The sequence below is a fragment of the Sturnira hondurensis genome, unplaced genomic scaffold, assembly GCF_014824575.4.
Source record: "Sturnira hondurensis isolate 20B ecotype Veracruz unplaced genomic scaffold, ASM1482457v3 Scaffold0020119, whole genome shotgun sequence".
In the NCBI taxonomy this organism is placed as follows: Eukaryota; Metazoa; Chordata; class Mammalia; order Chiroptera; family Phyllostomidae; genus Sturnira; species Sturnira hondurensis.
Window position 1 is genome coordinate 251,577 of NW_028092750.1, and position 25,161 is coordinate 276,737.

Consider the following 25,161-nt stretch of genomic DNA (forward strand, 5'->3'; position numbering starts at 1 on the left):
CGTTCTCGTCTCCGCTTCAGGAAGTGTTTACTGAAGGTGTTGCACAACCTGGAAGCTTTGTCCTGAAACGATGGCACCTGCAGCTGGAAGTTCTCGCTGCTTCCTGGTGCGAAGATTCCTTTACCGTAAACTGTGGTTTCCCTTTTCTTCTCCCCCCTCGAAAGTAGTGTATTTTCGACATATTGCTGTAGCCCAATAAGCCATCATAAGATAACAGCTTCAACATCTTGATAAGTGTGTGTATTTATTATGATCTGGAGACAGGTAAGTGCATTCCGGCTTTGAACCCATATTTCAGATTGCGTAATTCCTGTGTTATAGATTCTGAGATATTGGGAAAGTGCCCCCCACACGCCCCGATATAATGGTGTATAATGGTATACATGCCTGATACCATTTGAAGTGCATGATATATAGTGTCACTAATTCTAATAAAAACTTTTTTGAATTAGGTCTCAGCTCTCCGAATTACATATGAGGAAACTGGAGCCCAGAGGCTTAAAGAAAACTGTCCAGGGGACTCCAGGGATGGGTGAAGATCGTTTGTGTTAGCGTTCACCAGCAGGGGGCGTCCAGATCTTAGCCTCATCCTGCAAGGAGCAGTTAGTTCACGGGGAAATGGTTGTCAGAAAGAGAACACCATTCAGGGATGAGGCCCGGGAGAGATTGACCGTGAAAGGATCCCACAGAATCAAACAGGAGGCAGATAAATAAAGATTATTGGACCAGGGAGGATCTAGTCTTTTGGTTGGTACTGCCTTTTCGTTGGTGATCTGCGCGGCATTTCTTGGAGCTGAGGATCTGTAGTACAGTATGATACTCTCTCCTGGTTTTCCTCTGGGTGCACACCTCAGAAAAGGAACTACTGGAATGACAGACACAGATAAATAGGGTGGGGAGACATTCATCTTTTTTGTTTTTTACTGGTAGGTGGGCCCTCCCTTCTAGGAATAGATGGACCTAAAACACGGGAGTGAGAGGACAGGGAACAAGGGCCCAGTTATGCGTAGTTCCCGAAGGTGCATAGTTGGGGTCTGAATGCAAAAATACAATTGTCTTGCTGTGTTTTCTGTGTATTTCTTTCATTTAAAGCCTTCCAAATGTCTTCAAATGTGATTACTTAGAACCACTGAATTATATGAATGAGAGACAACTGGAGACAATGAGGTGGGTTTTTATTGGAGCACCAGGATGCTTTCGCTGTGTCTCCGTTGCACAGCCAGGACCCTTAGAGCGCTACTTCCCACTACTGTATTCACCGAGGGCAGAAGAGGGAGTGCTCATGTGGAAGATGCTTTCTTTCCTCAAAAGAGCTTCACCAAAAAGTCTCTTTTCAGCCCAGAATTCCCACTATTCTTTCTGCTTTCCATTTTGATTCCTTAAAAAAATGTCATCTGGAAGGAGAGGGAGTGGTAATAATTAGTACGGAAGGCTGGAAGTGGGAGGAAAGGGTGATCCAGTCACCACATCCTGGCCCCACTCAGGCCAAGGGGATGCAAGCAAGCTGTTCTTCAGTGGGAGTGAAGGGAACGACATTGACTGGGTGGTTCAAATGTGCCGTTTCTTTATGCTACCATGTGACAATCTTCACCCCAGCTCTAAGAAAGTAGTGTTATTGAAACCAAAGACCGTAGACCCTTTTGGCCATATGTGACTAATCTTGGGACCATTGGGTATAGGATCTTAATATTTGTTTTTATTTAGTTAAACATTTATAAACTGTCATGCTCATACACTTGCTCCTGGAGTGGACAGGGAAGAACCACTCCTTCAATCCAAAGACAGCTTTAGAATCAGTCACTGACAACTGAGGTGCTGCCCCCTTTTCCCTGAACCTGGTGATGCACTACAGGGGGGTACACGGACCAAACGCTTCCCGTGCTCCTAAAGGGATTTGTTGTGGGGTTTGAGAAACTCAGGTCTTAACATGGCCGAACCCATTCCTTGTCTCTGCTCCATATGTACTGAAAACTTGTATACAATTGAAACTATATGATCACACAACTGCCCCCATTTTGGGTAACGGCACAAACAAAAGTCACCTCCAGGAGAAAAAGGCTTGCCATTGTCACATTCAAAACTTAAAGCATTGCTCATATTTGAATATAAAACTCAACCACTGAGAATTATTCTAAAAATTATCTAAAATGTAAAATAGTTTCATGTATCAATATGTTAAGCACACTATGTATAAAAGATAAAACTAAAATTAAATATCCAAAAATAAGATGGGTATTTAATCTATTACATACCTACTTGATGAAATATTAAGCCAACATTTAAAATTACCCGTACATGAATTTTTATGTTATGGGAAAGCTTTACATATTAATATTAGGACAAAAATAAAGCAATAAAGTTATATACAAAATGATCAAAATTAAATAAGAATGTCAAAACTATTCGGCGTAAAGTACAAAAACAAGAAAAAATTCCAAAATACTTAGAGAGGACTTTTTTTATTCATGTTGGAAAGATATGCTTTTATCACTTTCTTTTTCTTTTTAAAACTGAATTTTTAAGTAGTAGTTAGCATTACTTGTATAATTTCTAAATTATGAAAAATAAAGACAAAAGTACATAAATCTATTCCAAAATTATTGACTGGCATTCCTTTTCTTAAACTGAGCTTTCCTGTAAGATACATGTTAGTCCTTCTCGCTCCCCAAGCCCCCACCATAGTGCTTAGAAAATAGTAGCTATTGAATGTATGTCTGCACACTGAATCAACAATTGGAAGAGGGTCATTCTTCAAAAAACAAGCAGAGCCTCTGAACCACAAGACCTCAACAGCTGAGTCTTAGAAGAAAAAAAGGAAAAAGAGTTGTTTGTCTTTTAAAGCCAAGACAAAAAGACTTAGGATTTCCTATTCTGACTTATCACGTTCTCACCTGTGATAAGTAGCTAGTGGGACACAAAGGAAGGAAGGCTATTTGCTTTTAAGCTTGCTAAATACATTTTTACACGGGAAAGCTGAGAGATTCTGTCACCTTTCAGGTGCTATATTTACATAAGACTTTACTTTCTTGCTTAGTTGTCAATTTTATTATTAGCCAATGACCCCTTTGCCCAGGAATTACTAGCTATGTACTTAAGACATGCTACATTCCATTAGGTTCTTCGTAACATGAAGTGGTCTTTCTCTTCATTGTACATTTACATTAAATGCAGTAGGTAACATCAGCAGAGATTTATTCAATCCAATCAAACTGATCCATCATTTACAAGACGAATGTACTTAACTAGCAGAAAACAGCTGGTGGAGCACTCTGTCTTCCAGGGAGAATGAGGATGGCCTCTGTCTAGTCTTAGAGTTATAATTCCCACTTTTTCTGTACGCTCTCCCCTATTCTCTTCCTGGTATAAGAACTAAATTAAGACCCAATGTTATGTGCGCCTTTACATCTGCAGGAAACTGAGGGGGCCTGCACTGGCCTAATGACACATTTCTCTCCCTACTCTGCTCCCACCGGTAAGGTCCCCTAGTCACACACCTGTCCTTATCACAGGTCCTGCTTATCTCTGAATAGTGAGCTTCAGTTTCCTGCTAACCTGCAGAGTTACTCAAACAAGCCAAGTACACACTCCCATGGGGAGCAGGGGCATCTCACTCCCTTGCTGCTACTAAGTTTGCCTCCCACAGGCCCTGGTCATTCACTCTGTTCCCAAGTGCAACCCTTGTGTGTTTTGTTTGGCATGGCGCGAGCATTCTGCAACCCTGGGCCATGAGTATATGTGACATAAACTGTTGTCGATGGCCCCTTTCCAGTGACAGGTGTGTGTTCAGCCATACCCGTAATCTTAGAGCTAGAATCTGTGCCTCACTGATGGAATAAATAGAAGGCAAGTAAGACACCCCAGCACACACACCTCCGGGAGCAGTTACATGTCCTTGGGAAGCATTCTGTTTATATCCACTTGGACTTACTATGTTTTGATTTCACAGTGATACTCCCACAGGGAGATTGCATTCCTCTTATTTACAATCAGGGCTAGAAAAAGGTTTCCTGTTTACTCCTATGATCTGCCTACACAGGAAAATCCAGGCTGACTGAAAATCTTCACCATCTCCATTAAACTCGACTTCATCTGTATTGCAATGACCTTCCTAGCTGTACAGGACCTGCACCTCGATGCTCTGCACTCAGCAGTCCGTCCCTTCGGTTCGCTGAGCTTGTCTTCCCGCTCACTCTCCTCTCTTGGCTACACCAGATTCCTCCATAGGCCCTGACTATGTCAGGCGTGCACGTGCCTCAGCACTTGCTTTGACTGTTTCTCCTGCCTGAAATGCTCTTCCCTCAGATACCTACCTGAAGGTTGAGCTATTTCTATCTAGCATTCGGTCTAAGCCCACCATCTCAGTGAGAAGTAACCTGGTTGGAAATTTCTATTTTTCTCTTCTCTAGCATAACCTATAACTTTCTGTTCTGTTTTTCTTCATTGCACATGTCACATACTAGTGTTCTATGATATACTGGGGTAGGCAAAAGGAGGCTTACAGTTGTGAGTGTGGAAAACAGTTTACTCTTGTGTTATTGTTTATTGTTGTATTATTTGTCTTATTATTCTTGTTGTTATTACTTTATATTATTACTTAGGATTAATCCTTTAGGTAATGATGGCTGGTAATTGAACCTACTTTGACCCACCTCTGTATATTTATTTATTTACTTTTATAGTCCGTCTCTCACCAGTTTGATGTAAGTTCCATTAGGGCAAGTGATTACTCAATGATGTGTATCTAAACTGCATTTGTTTCAGAGTAGGCACCTAGCACATGTTCGGTAATTTTGTCAAGTGAATGAATTTAAAGACTTTGAGAAAATTTTGTAGCAAAAATTATTATAAAATTCTGAGATATATATATATATATATAAGCTTCTAGTGACTCATGTTGGCCCATATAACACACTATTAGCAGGAAAACTGTTATATTCTATGCACCCTTCCCCTTCAGAACCATTTAGCAACTCCTACAGGTTTATGTAGTTGAGAGAATGTCATGCCTTTTCGAGATATTATGCGAGAGGGAATTGGATTCTGATTGGCCTGTTTTAGCAATTGTCCTGTCACTGGGTGGAAACTCATCCATAATGTAGAATTATTTTTACAGTCTCTGAGCCTTTCCTAGACAGTAACAGTGCCCCACATAGGGCACTAAGGTTCTGAGTTCACATCAACTTGGTTTGACTTTTTCACACTGGCTCCTTCGTGCCAAGGTACCTAGAGCTGGAGCGGGCGTGACTGCTGTGCACGACTTCAGACCTACCCTGTTGCTCAAACTCAAGTGCTTGTCTAGAGCCCAGTCCTACAGCTTACATTCCCTTTCCCAAAGGCTATTTAATGCCTGTCTTTAGTCACCACACTCTGAAGTAACCCCTGAATTGCCTCACAAAATTGCGGAGGCAGGCAAGTCTGAAAGGTGTAGGGTGGGACAGCAGGCTGAAAATCCAGAAGAGTTCATGTTGCAGCTCAAGTCTGAGGCCACCCATTGGTGGAATACCCTCTTTCTCAGGGGAGTTGATCTTTCTTCTGTTAAAGCCCTCAACTAACTGAATGAAGCCCACACTGTTATTAACCCCAGCAAAGCTGCTGCATAATGCTCCCAGTATCTGAGTTACAGACTAGTCTGCTTGGAAGAATCCTTAGTGGGCCTTCTAGCCACACCCACTTAGTTGCCTAGTAAGAAAGCTGAGGTCAGCAAGGCCAAGTAACTTTTTAAAAAATTCCCACTGTCAGTTAATACCAAAGCAGGAAATATATTCGGTACTCTGTCTCTCAATCCCATGCTTTTGCTGGTGTTGCAAAACTCTCAGTTATAGTATTTCTCATGTTTTAATTTAGGCAGAAATAGACCATGGCCAGGGCATGAGACTTGTCAGTGTAGACTGAGAGAAATGGGCACCCCTCGACGGTGAAATAAATAGGGGATTTGAGGGCCTTGTCTTTGGAGGTAAAGTTAATGTAAAACAAAACAAAAATGAAACAAAAAAACACTATACAATTTAAAGGTTCATCTTACAAAACCAATTTCTCCAGAGCCATCTGTCATCACCACTTCTGAGTGGGAAAGAGAAATGGAACAGGCCATATTTGCACACAGAGGAGGTGCTTGTTACCAGATAACAAAGTGAGTCACAATTAACTTGTACTTCTCTGTATCACTTCTCCCTAAAGCACGATCTCAGAGTGAATGGTGTATGGCTCCCGTGTTCACACGCCCTGTGTGCACATGAGTCATGGTTCTGTGCCCTTTGCCATTGCTCTAGCTTTGTCTCAGCCTGCTAACATTTGCTCGAAGTAAATGTCAGATGGCATTTTGTGCAAATATGATCTTTTAGATCAGAATTGGGCATTCAGGAGACATCAGGTAGATAATTTGAGCTCAGTAAAACTAAGAAACCTTAGTTTTACTCCGTTCCAGACTAATAATCTGTATAGTCTGTCACCCTGGGGTATGTCTAGTCCACTCTTGTAATGGAGATTTTTTTGTTCTGTTTCAGAAAGGAAACTTGAAGTCTTGGAGCGAAAGCCTTTAGTCAGCCCTGACTGGTGTGGCTCAGTGGGCTGGGTGTTGTCCCACAAAAGCAAAAATTATATTTTTAATTATTAAGAGTTGTTTCCACTGAAAAGTGTTCATTTAATGCCCTGAATGCACAGTTATGCTATGACAGATAGGCTTTGTTTGCCCTAATACTTATCACAAACTTTAAAACATTATGGTGCCTCATGACATGCCAAGAGAGAATACAGAATTGCTAGAAGATATTTGATAACAGGGTTATTTGTGGTGGAAAAGTGCTGGTTATCTTTCACTGCATAGCATACCACTCCACATTCTAATACTTACACAACGATCACATACAACTGCTGCTATCTCACACATTGCTGCGATTTGCCTGCGCTAGCCAATTCTTGCTGGGTCTCACAGGCAATTGCAGCCTCACAGTGGCCGGGTCTTGGAATACCTAAAAGCTCATTCTTGCACATGTCTGGAGGTTAGCTCTGGCTGCTGCCGGAGATGCAAGCCTGGCATCAGCTGGGCCACTCTCATAGGGTATCGCCACATGGTCTGGATATTCCTTCACTCAGAACTTTCCCATGAGTTCTAAGAGCAAGCATCCAAAGAGAGACCCAAGTGGAAGGTGTGCTAATACCCAGCCTCAAAAACCATGCAGTATCATTTACACCACACTTCATTCATTAGAATCAAGTTACTAAGAAGACAGAATTAGATACCTTTTCATGGAAGAAACATCAAAAAATTTGAGGACAGGTTTCAATACCACCACATTATTTAAGGTAGTGTTTCTCAGAATACAGTTTTGAAAACTATCTTTTAGACATTTTATAAAAACTATTGATAGTTTTAGGAAGAGTTCAAAACATCACAATCCTGGTACTTCACATATTGGTCATTTTAACTGTTATTACAAAGTAGATCTCAGAAAGAAGAAAGTGGCATATGCTTAGGTGATTTTTCACACCTTGTCATTCCATACCATACAAATAGTAAGTGAATGTAGACTGAATGGAAATTTCCCATGAGCTCAGCAAACCAAACAATTCACTTGTACTCTTTTTCCTTCTACCCATATCCAGGGAGATCGTACAGCTCACCTTTCCTGGTATGGTCTCAGATTTTGTGATCAGAAACAAAACATGACTATAAGTAAAGGTGAAAAGCTTTTGTATGAGATCAAAGTTGGGTTATTATCAGCTTAAAATAGACTGTTTTAAGATGACGTACATAAGCCTTGTGGTAACTATAAAACAAAAACCCATATTAGTATATAAAAGAAAAATAAAAAGTAATCAAATATATCCCTGCAAAAAATCATCAAGTCAGAAAGAAAGACAGCAAGAGGGGGAGAAAGGAACAACAAATCAGTCAGAAAAACATAAACAAAATGCCAATACTAAGACCTTCCCTATCAACAATTGTATTAAACGTAAATGTATTAAGTTCTCCAGTGAAAAGACATAGAGTGGCTCAATGGAATTAAAAAAAAAAGGCCCAACTATACACTGTCTCTGGAAACCTCACTTCAGGTTTAAGGACACAAATAGACTGGAAAAAAATAATGAAAACTGATATCCTATGAAAATGGAAAAGAGAGCAGGAATAGCTATATTTGTATCACAGAGGATAGAACTTAAGTCAAAAAGTATAACAAGAGTGTATCATCATATATAATGATAAGGGGACTAACTGATCAAGAGGCTACAATTACAAATATGTACACACCCAAACAGAGCACCTATATATAAAGCAAGTACTAACAGGTCTGAAGGGAGAAGTAGACAGCATCACAATAGTGGTAGGACACTACAAGGCCCTGACTTCAACAATGAATAAATCACTAAGGCCAAAAATAAGGAAACATCAGCTGCTCCATCATATTTTTCTGAGTCTCAAGAATGATCTGAAATCTCTTTTTTTTCAAAGGTGAAAAAAAGTCTTGGGAAAAGCCAGAAGTCACAGGTGCTGAATCTGGGCTGTAGGGGGCCTGAGTCACCTGGGTGATTTGATGTTTTGCCAGAAAACTCTGCATGAGATGTTATGCATGAGCAGGTACATTGTCGCGATGAAGCTGCCAATCACCACTTGCCCATAGCTGTGACCTTCTGAATCAGCAGAATAGTTTCTAAGGAGGAATGTTCAAGCTTAACACAAAATCTGGTGCAGATTTGTTCCTCTATTTGCCTGGTCATGGCAACAGAAAATAGAATGGTTCTTGCCCAGGGTGGGGTAGGGAACTTGGGGAGGTGTTGGTCAAATGGTACCAACTTCCAATTACAAGATGAATACATTTTGAGGATTTAATATAGAGAATGGAGACTATAGTTAACAATGACACATTGTATAGTTGAAAATTGCTGTGTGTAGATCTTAAATGTTCTTTCCATAGAAGACAAAAATTGTAATTATTTGAGATGATGGAGGGGTTAACTAATCTCATGGTGGTAATCACTTCACAATATTATATGTATCAAGTCATCATATTGTCACCTTAAACTTATATGATGTTATATGTCAATTATATCTCAGTACAGCTGTAAAAATAAAGTTAAAAGACAAAACAAAATAAATTTTGAAAAAATAATAATGGAAGCTAAAAATTGTGAAATAATAGCTGTAGGTTGCTGAGAAGAAAGTAGGTGTAAAGATAGGTTTCTTAAGCTGTTTAAGAAAAAGAGTAAGCACATGAGTTAAAGTAGAAATAGATACAAATACATTGGTCATCACAAAAGTGTGAAATAATAGATTATTCATGTATGTCATAAATAATAAAAATCTAACTATGTGATATTAATGAAAGGCAACTTGTAACATAAGTTAGTAAAACATAAGAATAGAAAAATAAGTGAAAATAGATGGAGAAAACATAGTAAGACCTCAAAGCCAAATGATGACACAACAGCAGACAAACGGTCTTTGAAGCAACACATGTTTCTAGAGATACACAAATTCCCTACACACTGATAAAGATTTCAACCTATCAGGTTATATAAAAGTTTTTAATTTCATGTTTCTAATAACACAGAGAGACCAAATTGACAAAACAAGGAGAGATTGAAAAATTCATAATCATTTTAGAAGATTTAACACAATTCAGTAATTGATAGGTGCAAACAAAAACTTATGTGTACAAAAATTATTTGAACAAAAAAATCAGAAAAATACCTAAAATACATATATAGGACACTCATACGCAAAACAAAGTTTCAAATGTTTTCAAACACACACAAAACATTGACAAAAACTGACTACATATTAGGTAATAAAGTAAGAATTAAAAATTTTCAAAAGTACTGTTTTGTGCAGGTTAAGTTTTCAGNCAGACGATCGCAGTTCGATTCCCAGTCAGGGCACATGCCTGGGTTGCAAACCGGTTCCTTGCAGGCTAACTACCAGCAGGGGATGCACAAAAAGGCAACCATACATTGATGTTTCTCTCCCTCTCTCCTTCCCCTCTAAAAATAAATAAATAAATAAAAATCTTTTAAAAAAAAAATTTTTCAAAAGTACTGTTTTGTGCAGGTTAAGTTTTCAGATCACAGCACGATTAATTTAGAAATCAAAAGGAAATTAAAAAATTAAACTCTTATGAGTGGAAACTTAAGAACACAGTTATGAATATTGGAACATCAAACACAAATATTGAGAGGACTTAGAGAATTCCCAGAACTGAATAACGATACAAATGTTACCTAGCACCCATGGACTAAAGTTCATATTCCCTAGAAGGTTCAGTGCAAACACACAGGAACAGAACTACATTCCACCCGAATCATTACAGTGGGCAGAAAGAAGAGAATGGCAGAGAGCCCAGGAATGTCAAGTGCCTCCTCTCACACCCCCACAAACCTCCGCCTCAGCTAAACAGCAGAGCTGAAGCATAATCTCTTTATTGGTCACATACCTCTCAGTTGAGAAGAAAGAGTTTTAATTTTTCTTCTTGAAGATAAGCTTCAAAGGGGGAGAAAAAGATCATGAGAACATTGAGTACCTGAAATGGAAGGGGTCGACTTAACCAGCGCACTGTTAATGAAGGTAAAATATTATATTACAGAATATAATAATATTCTGCAATGTAATACTCTGCACATACCAATGATGAAAGTATCAACTTCACAGTTTTATAGCAGGATTCACTTCCTTTGACAGCCTAGGACAATAATTTTTAACTCTTCTTTGGTTCAGAAAACCCTTGGAAAATTGGAAGACTTGACTCCAAGCAAATGAAACAAAACAAACAAAAAAACCCCACAAAATTTGGCACAGATTTTCATATAGAAGATGCTGAGCCTCTGAAGTCCATTTGGAGGTCTGATTTCAAATCAGCGTCCTGGAGTGTGCACTGCCTGCTGAAATCACAGGTGGGCTTCAGTAGTGCTGGCAAGGAGGTCGTCCCATCCCTGCTGTGACTGTCACCCCCTCAGATGACCCAGCCAGGGCAGAGTCAGGCCAGGCCTCCCCCAGCCTACAACACTGGCTTCCTTTGGCAGGAAGACCCAGTTCTCAACAAAGCCACAGAGCCAGTTCTGGGACATTTCTCCCATTTTCTAGAACACCATCTTCCTCAAATACATTATCTGGTCATGTTCAAAGCCTGAGAAGTTCACCAGGGACAGTGAGGAAGCCAGAAAAGTGGAATAGATTTGGACCTGAAGACAAGTTGGGTTCTACCCTCAGAGCAGCAGACTGCGAGACTTCAGGTGATTCACTTACCTGTCTTCATCTCAGTTTTCTTATTTATAAAATAATACAGCTGGAGGAGATGATTTTTAATTTTAGTTTCAGCACTGTGGATGCTTCTAGGAGAAGGCAGAGATAGAACTGCCACCTGAGTTTGGAGGGTCTGATAGGATAAATATACAGAGAAAGTCAATCGTACATTTTTGGTGAACTTTTATTAAGTTTCCAAAATGTATTATTAGGAGCTAGCTTTAAAATTTTCTATAAAGAAAGAGACATAAAAAGTTAACTTTAGCCTTGACTGGTGTAGCTCAGTGGATTGAGTGCAGACTGTGAACCAAAGGGTCACCAGTTCAATTCCCAGTCAGGGCACATGCCTGGGTTGCAGGCCAGATTCCCAGTAGGGGATGCACAAGGGGCAACCACACATTGATAAATCTCTCCCTCTCTTTCTCCTTACCCTCTCTCTAAAAATAAATAAATAAAATATTTTTTAAAAAAAGAGTTTATTTAGAGAGTTGGGTGCATTATTTGGGAATAAGAATACCTTCCATTTATAATCAATTGTAAAATATCTGTTGAAAATAAATGGGTCACCAAGATATTTTCCACATCTTATTACCTTTATAGGGCCTACTCTCAGGTGAGACAAATCAATTTATAAACATTTCTGTTTTGTAAGAATATTTCCACTGTGCCACACTAGAAAATTCTGAGTGCCTGCTTTCTCTTACTTTTCTTAATTTAACTCTTTATGATTCCACAAAACAATAGAAAGAAAGAGTTGTGAATAGAAAGTTGATTAAAAATAAACTTGTCATGGTGGTATTATTTCTTTGTAAATTTTTATATATATATAAAATTTATATAAAAATGTATACACTTGTAAGTACATACTTATATATAAATTATGTTCTATGTTAATATATTATAATAAATAATTTATATAAAATTTGTATATGAACACATTAAAATTCATAGTTATATAAAAATAAATGATATATCAATATATTCACATTTGCATCTTCACTTAAAATATTCCATCTTGCTGAATAGTTACAAAGATTAAGCAAAACATCTTTCTGGCTTACAATCAATCCCTCACAGGATTTAAACATTTCCTAAACTGTTCTGTTTTTTCCAGTATTACTTTAAATGATATCTCAATACAATAATTTCTTCCATTGAAATAGCTATTTACAATTTTACAAAGTGTTGTTACTAAAAACCTTCCTTTAATTTGACTTAAGCTCACAGGGTAAATGTTTGGTGGTGAACCCTGAGTTTGGTTGTGACTGTAGAAGTTAAAAGAAACAATAAAAGTCAAGAAGGATTGTGTTTTTCTTATTTAATCCCTAGAAAATGTTCCACATATCACATGTTAGTCTAGAAAATCAAAGATCCACCTATCAATTTTGGAACTGTTTAAGGTTTAAATTGTGTCTTCATACTCTAGGGTTTCTTATACCTTGTTCATTTTTTTACCTTCATTTCTATGGCTGACACTGTGACAGATTTCCCCATCCGCTACTGCCCATCCCCACCCAAGCCTGACCCCCTGCCCCCTGGCAGTCAACACACTGCTGCCTGTGTCTATGGGTCCTGCATATATGCTCTTTGGCTAGTCTCTCCACCTTTTTCATCCTGTCCCTCTGTCCCCACAGCTGTCAGTCTGTTCCATGCATCCATGACTGTGTTTCAATTTTGTTCATCAGAATTATAACTTATTTCTAATTTTACACACTGCTGGTGTAAGCAGTGCCCCACACCAGCACATTCACTTTTACCAAATGACAGTATTAAAAAATAATTCCTATCACCACAGTGAACGGAGAGTATCCAATTACCCACTAAGTATTCTCTGAGAACATACAAAACATGTTGGCAATAAAAACAAAGAAATCGCCAGTCTTGGCCTGCCCCTACTTGCAGGCATGGTGCTAGAGTCAGGCCAGTCGCACCACGGAGCAGACAGTGCAAAAGCGGCTGGGAGAGTCAGATAAGAGCCGGGGCCTGGAGCTGAGACACTCCGCTTCCGAGTAAAATGGAAAGTGCTGGAGTTCTATAAAAATGTTCAAAAAAAGTAACTAAAGCTTTATAAGAAAATTTATAAAGTTGGAAGTCAGTTTCCCTCAAATGTATGGTTCCACAATTCTTGGCTCAAACTCTGACCCCAGGTGCTTCCAGACCCGATTATAGTTTCAACTAAATGATTCCATGAAACTCCGTTGGTCCTGAATCAATGTTTCTGTTTTTTAACTACTTGTTGTTATTACAAGTAATATGATGTAGTGAAATTGCTCAAGTTTCATAAGTGGGCTTATCTCATGATACTTCTGGAAGAACTCCCAGAATAAACTGTTAAGCTAAATATTTAGTTTGCCAATCACAAAGAAAAAAGATGGAATACAAGAAACACATGGTGGTAAATAGGGTAGAACTGTATGCATTTCCTGTATTAAGTCACCACAGTTACGCCTGAATCTTGCTGGCAGGAGGCAGGGGAGTATGAGTGAGCAAAGTCTGCTTTTTCTAATCTCTCTATCGGCAACCTCCCACTAGCCATTCCATTGGGAGTGGCTTTTTTCAATTAAATCTCAAAAACTGGATGTCTTTGTGAATGTAGTAAATGTTTACCTATACATGGGCAATGTTCTAGGGACTACAGATAAAACAAAAATTAATGGAACACAATCCCTACCGTCACTTAACATTATAACCTAGAATGAAAAATATGACAAATCTTTCTTTTTAGTTCTTTTAAAAGATTTTATTTATTTATTTTTAGTGAGGGAAAGGGAGGGAGAGAGAGAGGGAGAGAAACATCAATGCATGGTTGCCTCTTGAGCGTCCCCTGCTGGGGACCTGGCCCACAACCCAGGCATGTGCCCTAACTGGGAATTGAACCTCTGCACAGGCTTCACAGGCCCATGTGCAATTCACTCAAATACACCAGTCAGGGTGACAAATCTTGATTTACATTAAAGGAAGAGTATAATAGTTATTGTAAAAGGGATTCATGCCACATTAGATATTTGATTTGGTAAGTTCTTGGATAACAGTTGCATGTCAGATTACTGTAAATCCATTTCTTTCAATGAATACAGTGCCATCAAATAGGGTGATTCCCAGTAATCCATTTCATACTATTTATGAAATACTAATATTATTCAAAAATAAATACAAATAAAGAAAACATATTTGTGCATATTCAGGAGATATTTTTTACTGCATGGGTTGACTGGTTACATGCTTTTCAAATTTGAATTTATGAGAATGGATGATAATCTTAAGGGAGAATTATAAAAAAGAAAAGATAGCTGGGAAATAAATTTAGAGTAAAAATACTTGGAAGACAAGACAGAAAAAGGAGTCAGTAAAAGAGTGTGAGATTTATTAAGAATCTCAAGAATCAGACAAGAATCAGATTAGTCATTGTTGCAGAGACCAAAGAAGCTGCTGGTGGCAAAAAAATAGGAATGGTGAATTATAAGAAGTCATAGGAAATGAGGTTTGAGGAGAGAAGGGAAAGAGAAACAACGAGAGGTCAAATACTAAAAGGGGAATGAGCAAGCTCTGCTCACTTAGGAGATTTGAGATCCAGAAAAGAGGGAGGTGTCATATGATATAAGGTAGCAGCAGGGTGAAGATTTGTATTGGGATGGTGAGACCTGAATATGTCTGAAGGCAGCAAGGCAATGGACGAGGAAAGAGGGCGGACAGAGAGGGTATAAAGACTCAGCTGGTTTCATAGGAGTGGGAGATGGGATTCACTTGAGATCATCTTCAGGAGGCATTTTGTGCAGCCCAAAGAGAAGTAGGGGAGAAGTAAAGAAGCAAAAGGGACCCCCAATGAAAGGAGCCGGTCATTCTTATTACCAGAGAGGAGGCCACTTATCATAGAAGCTAAACTGGGGGAGTATATACCTGAGGAAAGTTGAAAAGGGATGAAATAGCCATTTTAGACAATGCCACAGGGAGACCACAAAATTTAAGTAAGATAATTACAGGTCAGAAACAAGGTAGAGACTGACAATATTTCGGTAGGATCAGCATATTAGCAATACTTCCCACAGTGATGTCTGGCACTAAAAACAAAGCAAGCAGTGTGAATTTGCCTAGGTTGAACCTTGATAAGGTTGAGTAGCAAAAGTGTCCAGTGTACTTTCCTATAAGTTAAACTAATTTTGCCCCAGTAAAAACCTGTAGGACAATTAACATCATCTCTGGGTTATACTCTCATGTTGACATACATCACATAAGTACTAACTGGATGAGCCAGAATGTTCACAGGGCCCCATCTGTGAGCAGCCTAGCCCAGGGCAGGCAGCCGCAAACCATGGGTTACTTGTAGCTTCAAATGGGCTGTGGAGGGCTAGGTGTGGACAGCATCTTCCGACAACACCAAAGGGAGCGGATGCAAAGGCAGAGCCCGACAGGCAGGCACTACGCTCTGCTGAGATAAATTCTACTTTGTTCTTTTTCATTATATTCTTTATTTTTTCTTTTTCATAGGACTGAAAAATCTTGATATACATTAAAGGAAGAGGATAATAGTTATTGTAAAAGGGATTCATGCCACATTAGATATTTGATTTGGTGAGTTCTTGGATGACAGTTGCATGTCAGATTACTGTAAATCCATTTCTTTTATTATTAGCTTTTTATTATTTTTCCACTTTACTTTTTTCTTTTATTATCTTTGTTTTACTCTTCTTTCTTACCCTATATTTTTCTTTTATCCTTTCTTATCTTTTCTTCCTTTTTTCTCTTTTCCATTTTTCTCTTTCTATTTCTTATTCTTATTTTTTCTCCTCCTTAAATAAATTTATTGCAGTCATTTTGCAATATGTACATATATCAAGTTATGCTGTACACTTGAAATTAATATAAAGCTGTGTAGCAATTATACTTCAATTATAGAAAAGGAAACAAGCTGTCCTACAGGAAAAATTGCCCAACTCCTTGAGAAAAAAGATCTGGAGAGCTTCAAGCATTTCCTTTTCCAACACTGTCCCATCAAGAGCCTTATGTCTACAGCATCAAGATCTGGTGTTACAGTTCAGTCTACTGTTCAGTATTTACTGGCACCAACAATACACACTCTAACATGGACACAGGTGAAGCCATTTCAGATTTATTTGGAGGCTTAACAAAGAATGAAGGGGGAAAAACAGTGGATTCTTACAAGCCATTTTCCCATATTCAAACCTGATATGTTCCATCTTGATTTCTGTTTAAAATGTTTTGTGTTTTCTTTGAAATCATCAAAACTACAGAACAGAGGTTGTCTCTAAAGGAGCAAAATAGATAAAAAGTACGGGCAGTGACCGAGTGGTTTCACATGGAAAATGTGTGGTTAGGTAACAATAATGAGACTTGGCATTGTCTGAATCAACCATGCTTTACCAAGTTCACAGGGTACTTAAAAGAGTGGTTTTATCTGTCAAGATCCTGTGCTTACCAAGACACATTCCCTGACCACACACAGCCGACGCTGATTTCTTCCACTAATGAATACCTACAGTCCTTCCTGCCTCCAACACTCCTGAGGCCTCTAGTGAAAGTTGTTTTTTTAACGTGAGTTATCTTTCCAAGGAAGTGTCTCATTTCAGCTGCACCACATGCCACTTATATGACTTCTCTTAGCCTGAATTTCCATCTGGATGTGATAATGGTACCTGTCTCACTAGTTTGTTGTGAAAACTCAATGAGTTAATATACATCAAGCACTTAGAACAGTGCCTGGCATAAGCCATAGCAGTAGTTATAGTAAGAGTGGTACAGTAGACTGAACATTCTTTAAGAGATTAAGTTACACCATAATGCTTATTGGAGTGTGGATAACTGGTGCATATATGTTGATTTCTACTGAATGTAAATTGCTGCGCCTATGTCTTAGCTTCTGGGAACGAAGAAGAATGAATGCATTTTTGCCATTGAGCTTATCAGAATGAGCACTTCATAAGTTATATAAATGTCTAATCATCATGTTGTACACCTGAGATGAATATAATAATGTATGTCCACTATAACTGAAAATTTTAAAATAAATTTAAACCCGATTTTTGTACAAAAGAAGCACTCCTTTAAGAGGTTATGTTCAGCTACAAGGTGAATGGTTGTTACTCATTGAAGCTCAGTTACAATCAACATATCTGACAACATTTAAAACTGTATATACCTTGATTTCTGGCTAGAATACCTAAACCTGTGCAAGAAGGTAATAAACAAATGCCATAAAAAATTACTGGTGGAAAAATAGAGTTATTTTATTGATCTATGGTATAATAGCTATTGTTCTGCTTACTGTCACCAGCTAAGGATCAAAAACAAAATTAAGCTTTGGCCAATATAAGTATGTATTTAGAAAATCATATCACACAAAATAGACCTTCCTTTTATTGCCACTTACACTTAACATATAAATTCAAATTTTCTCTGTCTGTGACTGACCCCTTTTCCCCTTTAGCTTTTCACAGTATAATGATATAAAATAAAAATTAAAGGAAAAATCAAAGTAGGAAGAGTATAGCTTTTACATGCAAATATTTCATGAGATATGATACATTAGAAAAAATCATAAGTGTATTTTATTACAGTATTTATATCTTAAACAGAATCAATCAGAACATGCAATGATACTCTGCAAATTTAACTACGAGAATTAGCAGTGGGCTTACAGCCTACAAAGTCATTAGAAGCAGTGGGAGAACTGAGCATGAGAGGAGGTTTGTGCCATGATTCTGTGTGTGGATGTGTGTGTGTGTTGAGGAGGTCGTGGGGCGGGGGGGGGACCAAGCGTTAGTTAGGAAGCCAAGCTACCAATATTTTAATCCAGGAATTACAACGGGCTTGCTGGGTGATTTGAACAATTCACTCCCAGATTCTGGAGTCATTTTTCCTTTGTCAAATGGGAACACTAATACAGGGTGGGGCAAAAGTAGGTTTGTAGTCATTTACAGAGAAAATAATACAATAATTAATAAATACTTAAACTCTATGTTTCACATACTTACAACTGTAAACCTACCTATGCCCCAGCCTGTGTGTTATTTGCCTGTCCCACAGATAGTAGAGGAAAGACAGAATTTACAGCACTGTGGAAAGATAGAGTCTACAAATTAAGCAAATGTTAAGATATCAAAATAAGAACAAAATACTTCATGTAAGATTTCTGTTGATTGTCATCTTGCTACCTTCGAGACCAATGTGATATTGGGTTGAGCCAAAAAGTTTGCTTAGTTTTTTCCCATATGATGGCTCTAGTTGTCATAGTTGTCTCTAACTTTACTCAAAACAATTTTTTTAAGATTGTATTGTGACAGATGTCATATTAGTGTGAATTTTAAAAAAGAACTTATCAAAAATTAGTGAATTTTTGTGCAGCTCTTTTAATATTGAAGATGGAAGAAAATAAGCAACATTTTGGCATATTATGCTTTATTATTTCAAGAGAGGTAAAAACCACAACTGAAACACAAAAAGGATTTGTGCAGTGTATGGAGAAGGTGCTGTGACTGATCAAACATGTCAAAAGTTGTTTGTGAAGTTTCTTGGTACAACTGATATTTTGGCCAAATAATTCTCTGCTGTGGGGCTGTCTTATGCATTGGAAGATGTTTAACAGTACCCCTGGCCTCTACCCACTAGAAGGTGTAGGAGACCATTCTGTGTGGCATGGGCCCAGCTCCCACTCAGAGATGCACAGGACCTACACCCACGGATAGGTTCTCCCATGGGGAATCAGGCCTGCAATATGCCTAGGCCGCTTTGAGTCTTGCTTTTGCTAAAAACTCCCTCACCCGGACTTACGGCAAACATTTACTGCAAAATAACTTCCTAAAATCCATGCTAAAATCCAACACTTCCAAGGACAAGTGTTGCCTTTTCATTTACAAATATCCCTCTTCTGTGGTGTGATTAGTGGCATTGGCTCCTTTGTTTGTAAAGGGTAACCACTTAAAGCAACCTGTGCATAGTAAATGAGGACCATCATATAATGTGCAGAGAAACCCAATAAAGGCTGGTCACAGCAAGGGCCATGGCTTTTACTCTCCTTGAGAGAAAAAGCCATGCCCTGGCTTTTGCTCCCCTTGAGAGAAAAAGCCATGCTGTCCCTTTTCCTCCACAGGACTCAGTAGTCTGTGTGAATGTCTCTCCCCCATCCACAATGTCTGGGACCCCACAAGCTGAGGGGTCCACATCAGAAGCCAGTAGCCCGAGATAGCCAACATAACCAAAATATCCAAATCAATAAAGTTTTTGGTGAAAATGAAAAATGTGTCTTTTATTTTATGGAAAAAACTAAGTTACTTTTTGGCCAACCCAATAATTGGCCCTGGTGTTTCAATTCTAAGCACAAATGATTGATTCATGGATAAAAAATTAAACCATTTTTTAGGAACTTAAATAAACATTTTTCTGAATTCCAATTTGTCCTATAGTGTCAATACTCTAATTCAACAAGATGTCTTAGTTGATCACTCTAATACTTTCAGATTTAATTTGCCATGGGCCATATTCATGACAACACAATCCTTTGTACTCAGCTCAGTATCTAGTCTTTATTGCAAAGTGTGTTAATAACTTAGCACTAAGTAAATAAATAAATGAATATATGACTCAGAGGTGGCTATTTGGAGATTCTCTCAATTTCTAAGAAAAGTCATGTGTCTATTTTTCCAATAATTAAAACAAAATTTGGAACACTTCATTTTGGTGGTAATACAAAAGGAAAAGGAAAAGAGCTGTTTCTCCACTATTCAATAATTCTAACACCATGTGTGTAGAGGGTTTTCCAACACTGACCAATTCTCTAACATTAACTGGGTGCCTGGCAGTTCATATTGGTTCTGACCCCTGAAATTAGCCGATCCCACAGGTTAAGGGCCCTGTCCAATAAGACTGCTCCAATTTCAGGTGACAATCACAAGGTCAGGTTCCCCTACTTCTGATCAACCAGCTGTAAAGTGGAGCTGTTTAAATGACTACTCAGGTTCAATGATTTGCTGGATTGACTCAGAGAACCCAGGAGAGTGCTGTGCTCACTATTACCAGTTTATTTGAAAGGAGACAACTCAAGGACAGTCGAACCGAAGAGAGGAACAGGGCAAGACATGGGGGAGGACTTTTTCCAAAAGTCATTTCATTAACATAAACTCAGGTGAGGTTGAAAGGACTTCTGTGAACAAGAGCAGATGCTCCTTTCACCTTTACAGCTCTAAAGTTATTTTGTGAATTAGGGACAAAAAATATTATAACCAAAGATATTCCTTTTTCTCTTGAAAGCTAGGGCATTACTTGGAGTTTAGGAGTTCTGGCCAGGAGCTGAAGACCAAGATCAAAATCTGCATGAATTATAACACAATTTCGCAGTAAGAGAGAGAGATAACATAAGTTTTTCTCAAATAGGTTTTAATATAAGTGGAAAAGAACTTTTTGTTGTAAAGACTTAGCTGTTATTATCCATCGAGTGCCTAGAAGAACAGGCCTCCAGCTCTTTGCATCCAACCTGCCTTATGCCAAAGATTATAACCGGATGAGTATTCATTCCTGCATTTTCAGGCACTTCCTGTTCTTAGCATTCAATTTATTTCAGATGCTAGCATTTCTTATGATTTCAATATAAAAAATGTTTCTTATGAATCTGTTAGAGCTTCTTTTAACAATCCACTTCCATTGCTCACTTGCTCTCTCCCTTCTCCTCCCTCCTGCAAGTGTGCAAGCCCTTGTGCACACTTACAGGCACAGAAAACAATTTCAAGTATTTACATCCTGAAATTAGGTCAGGCCTTTCTGGGGGGGAATAAAGCGAAAATAATAAATATTCTAGAGATGAAAAATATAATCTGCAATGAAGTGTTTGGATATTAAAGGAAATTTAAAAATAGGCTTGCAAACTCCTCCTAAATTCAAAAGAAAAGTACATGCACAGAAAAATAAATAAATGAGAGTAAAGAACTTACCTGTGTGATGCAATGTGAATATGATAAAAACTTACCATGAATGGAGCATAAAATAGGCACAGTTATTTACTACAGAATTATTTATAATAGTTATACATGGAGGCATAAATATTAATTCTTAAAAGATTAGTTAAAATGTAAAATAGCAAGATAGTGGAATATTACAAGACCATGTAAGTGCTATTATAGAAGACAGGTAGTGTATGACATGGTATGACATTTCACATTCTGTTGTTTTATTTAAAAGATTATAAAATAGTACCGTGTGATCCAAATTTTATAAAGATATGTTATGTAGTCTAAGAAATAACTAAAAATACAACATTTTTAATAGAGGTTCATTATAGATGGATGGAAATATGAGAAACTTTCTTTTCTTTTTTTCCTTACTTTTTTTGTTTCCAAATGATCTACTATAAATTTGTATTTTGCTTTTGTTTCTTTAATTAAAACCACGAGGGTTTTTCTTTCCTTGTTTGTTTCTTTTGTGGGGGGAGAATTTTAAGTAAAACAAAAAGAAATGTGACGTGACTTTCTGAAGATTCTGAAGGGAAAAGCCGGGTCCTCACACTTCTGTCTGGTCCTCGCAGGACATTTAGGTGGGTTCCAGATATTTGGAAAATGTGACCTCAGGGATGGTCAGGACATTAAGTGAGAGATCTATGTCTTGGGGTTGATCTATTGGGTTGGCCATGATCTATGGCTTCATGGCTGCAATTGACTCTAAAGACAGAATGTGTGAGTGATTGGCTGGTTACTATAGGAGGTTACTGAATAACCCTGGAAAGAAACAGCTTTTTACTTTTTAGTTAGGTATAGAGCAGAGATCTATACAGAGCAGACATCTATTTTCTATTGGAAAAGAGCTCACGATCATGGTCAATATGAAGAAATGCAGAATAAATGGCCACCATTACAAGCTCTGCTTATTCCCTTAGGCCCCTGATCCCAGTCACATTCAGCTGCAGACTTCTAAATCCTGAAATACTCAGCAACAGATTTATTGTGTGATTACTTAAACCCATCATCTAACATTCCACTCATTTGCCAAACATGTGTTCCTTCGAGTTTTTGGCTCCTGGGTAAACCAACTTGACTGCACTATAACTTCTTTACAATTCTGGAAAATTCAAGCTCTTGGACAAACAGATATTTTTCTTTCCAAAGTTCAATCCAAAAATAGGGCTATTCAATGAAGACTGCTTTATTTTATTTATTTCTTTAGCATTTAAACTTGCAGATTTAATAGGCAATGTATTTTTCCATTACCATTTGTTCCCTTTATATCCCCACCCCCTGCAGTCACCACACTGTTGCCCCTGAGTCTTCTTTCCTTTCTGCTCTGTCCCTCCACTCCCTAAGCCCCTCCCACAGCTGTCCGCCTCCTCTCTGTCTGTGAGTCTGTCTCTATTTGCTCATAAGTTCAGTTTGTTCATTAGATTCCACATATGAGTGAAATCATATAGTACTTTTAGCTAGAATTACAATTTAACACCTTTGAATTGTGCGTGACAAATTAAAATTGGGGATTATTAAAATTAACTGATGAAGAAACTCAGATGTTGTTCAAATATATTATGGAAATGGAAAAAAATTAACTGGGGATTCAGTATCTTCAGTGGTCCCTCAGATCTGCTTCCTATCTCAACAGTGTTGGGACAGAACAGAACCAAGGATGGCTCCTCTGCCAGCTTCCAACCACCTTCCAACCTCTTTTCCAGTCTCCATCTTTGCAACCATCTCACAATGCTTAGGCTCCTACACTAGCCAACACTGTTTTTTGAACTTAATTCCTTATTGCTGAGCAACCACGAGCTCCAAATTCATTAGAATTATTCCACTGAGATGGTGGTCACTGTCAACCACCTGGTCACCCTGCAAATGCGGACCTCATATACTTACCTCTCTCTGGGCTCCTATTTCAACCGCCAAGATGTTGGCTCTGGAGAGTGTGGGCCACTTTCTCCTGGAGTTGGCCCAGAAGAAGTGGGAGGGCACCCAGTGTCTCTTGAAGATGCAAAACCAGCTCAGTGCCCTGCCCTCTTCCAGGACGAGCAGAAGCCATCCCATGATGAGTGGGTGACACCCGTGATACCAGGGAAGCCACTGTAGTCCTGGAGAAGAACCTGAAGCAGGCCCTGTGGATCTGCAGGCCGTGGGTTCTGCCCACACAGACCCTCAGCTCTGTGACTTCCTGGAGAACCATGTCTTGGATGAGCAAGTGAAACTCATCAACTTCTTGATGAGTTTCAAGAAGTTGAAACTTCTAGGCAGCCACCTGACTCACCTCCCCAGGCTGCCCAGCCCGCAGGTTGGGTTGGGTGATGTTTCTGGGAAAGACTCCCCCTTAGTCACAACTAGGAGCCTTTGGAGCCCAGAGGCCTTTGAGGGCCCCTCTGCCCCCGACCCCGGGTGTCTGGCTTCTGCCTGAGCCCCTCCCTGAAACCACTACGCAGCCTTTTAACCAGCCTGGAGCCCCTCCCATGCCTGGAACAAATAGGAACTATAATGCTTTTTTGAAAAAAAATGACTGAAATAAATACTAGCCTGTTTTCTTCACATACTGAAAAAATGCTTTTATAAGCAATCAGTTAGACATCCAACTGCACGTATCCTGTGTTGACTTTGTTTGGTGTACTAATCCATTAAGCACTTACTTGAGCGTGGTGCGAGAGGCACTGCGTGTGTGCTATAAGAGAGAACAAAAAGGCAGACCTCCACATTTCTGCACTTAGGGACTTTCAACATGGTCGAGATAACAAGATATAAGCATAGAAAGAAAGGTGCCTGGCAAGGTAAACAATGCCTGTAAAAAGCTGAAAAAATGGGATGGGCTTAAAATAGGTTGTTTTGGTTTGGGTCCAATGTAAATGGAGTGGTAGGTGATTAAATAGAACTCAGATATATAGATATCTATCTGTATCTGTATCTATATCTATATATTTCAAAGTTTGGTTGCCTTTCTAAAGCATGAAAATGCTTGAACTAAGGTCTTTTCCTTGGGAATAAGGACACTACATGAGGCAGAGTTTCGTAGACCAGACTGGATGAAAATGAGGCTTGAAAGAGTGATTATAGACAGATCACAAAAGTTACTGAGAACACCAAACTGAGTCACTTTAATTTTAGTACATGGATAACAAATACTGAAGGCTGGTATTAGAGCAAGGGCATGATATAATAAATCTAATGGATATTGAACACTGTATCAAGTATCTTACTCCATGCAGGCTGCTATTACAAAGGACCACAGACAGGGTAGCTTGTAAGCAACAAAAGCTTATTTCTCATGGTTCTGGAGGCTGGAAGTCATAGATCAGGGGCCGGGAAGGGCCCTGGTTCAGGTCGCAAACTTCTGGCTGTGTCGCCACATGGCAGAAGGTGTGTGAACAAGCTCCCCGGGTCTCTTTTATTTTTTATGTATTTATTTTTTATTGTTGTAAAGGCACTAATTCTGCTCCTGAGGGCTCCACCCTCGAGACCTACCATATTTTGCCATTCACAATGCACAATTTTTTCCCCAAATATTTGAAGGAAAAAGAAGGTTGCACATTATCTGTGGGTATAATGCTCACATACCATGGGTATAATAGTCCCGTGTGTAAAGCACACATAACATGGGGGTGCACTCTACATGGCAGAATATGGTAATCAGCAGGGACAGAATTCTGCTGGACCCTTGGAGTCTTGCTACTGTAAGCTCACATAGTTTTCATTTTCTATACTACTCCCTGAAGATATGATTCTGAGGTGTAGGGAGGTAAAATTTTTGCTTATTGACTCATATACATTAGTATATGAATGTCATTTCAGAGTTCACTTGATGATGAATTAAGTGAAGCCTGATTTTTACCATGCTGGCTTTTATTTTTACATTTTCAAATGATAAGCTCTGTGTTCATACATTTAAATATATGTGCCAACTATACTTAATATACAGTAGGGTCCTGAGTGAAGAATACTAAATGTGTCTGAGCCAAAAGGACCTTG

General features: G+C 38.7%; 1 pseudogene; it reads left to right on the top strand.

Moving 5' to 3' along the window:
- The first annotated feature begins 13,137 nt into the window (after positions 1 to 13,137).
- On the top strand, positions 13,138 to 23,532 carry LOC118975033 (ferritin light chain-like; annotated as a pseudogene).
- Positions 23,533 to 25,161: the final 1,629 nt, after the last annotated feature.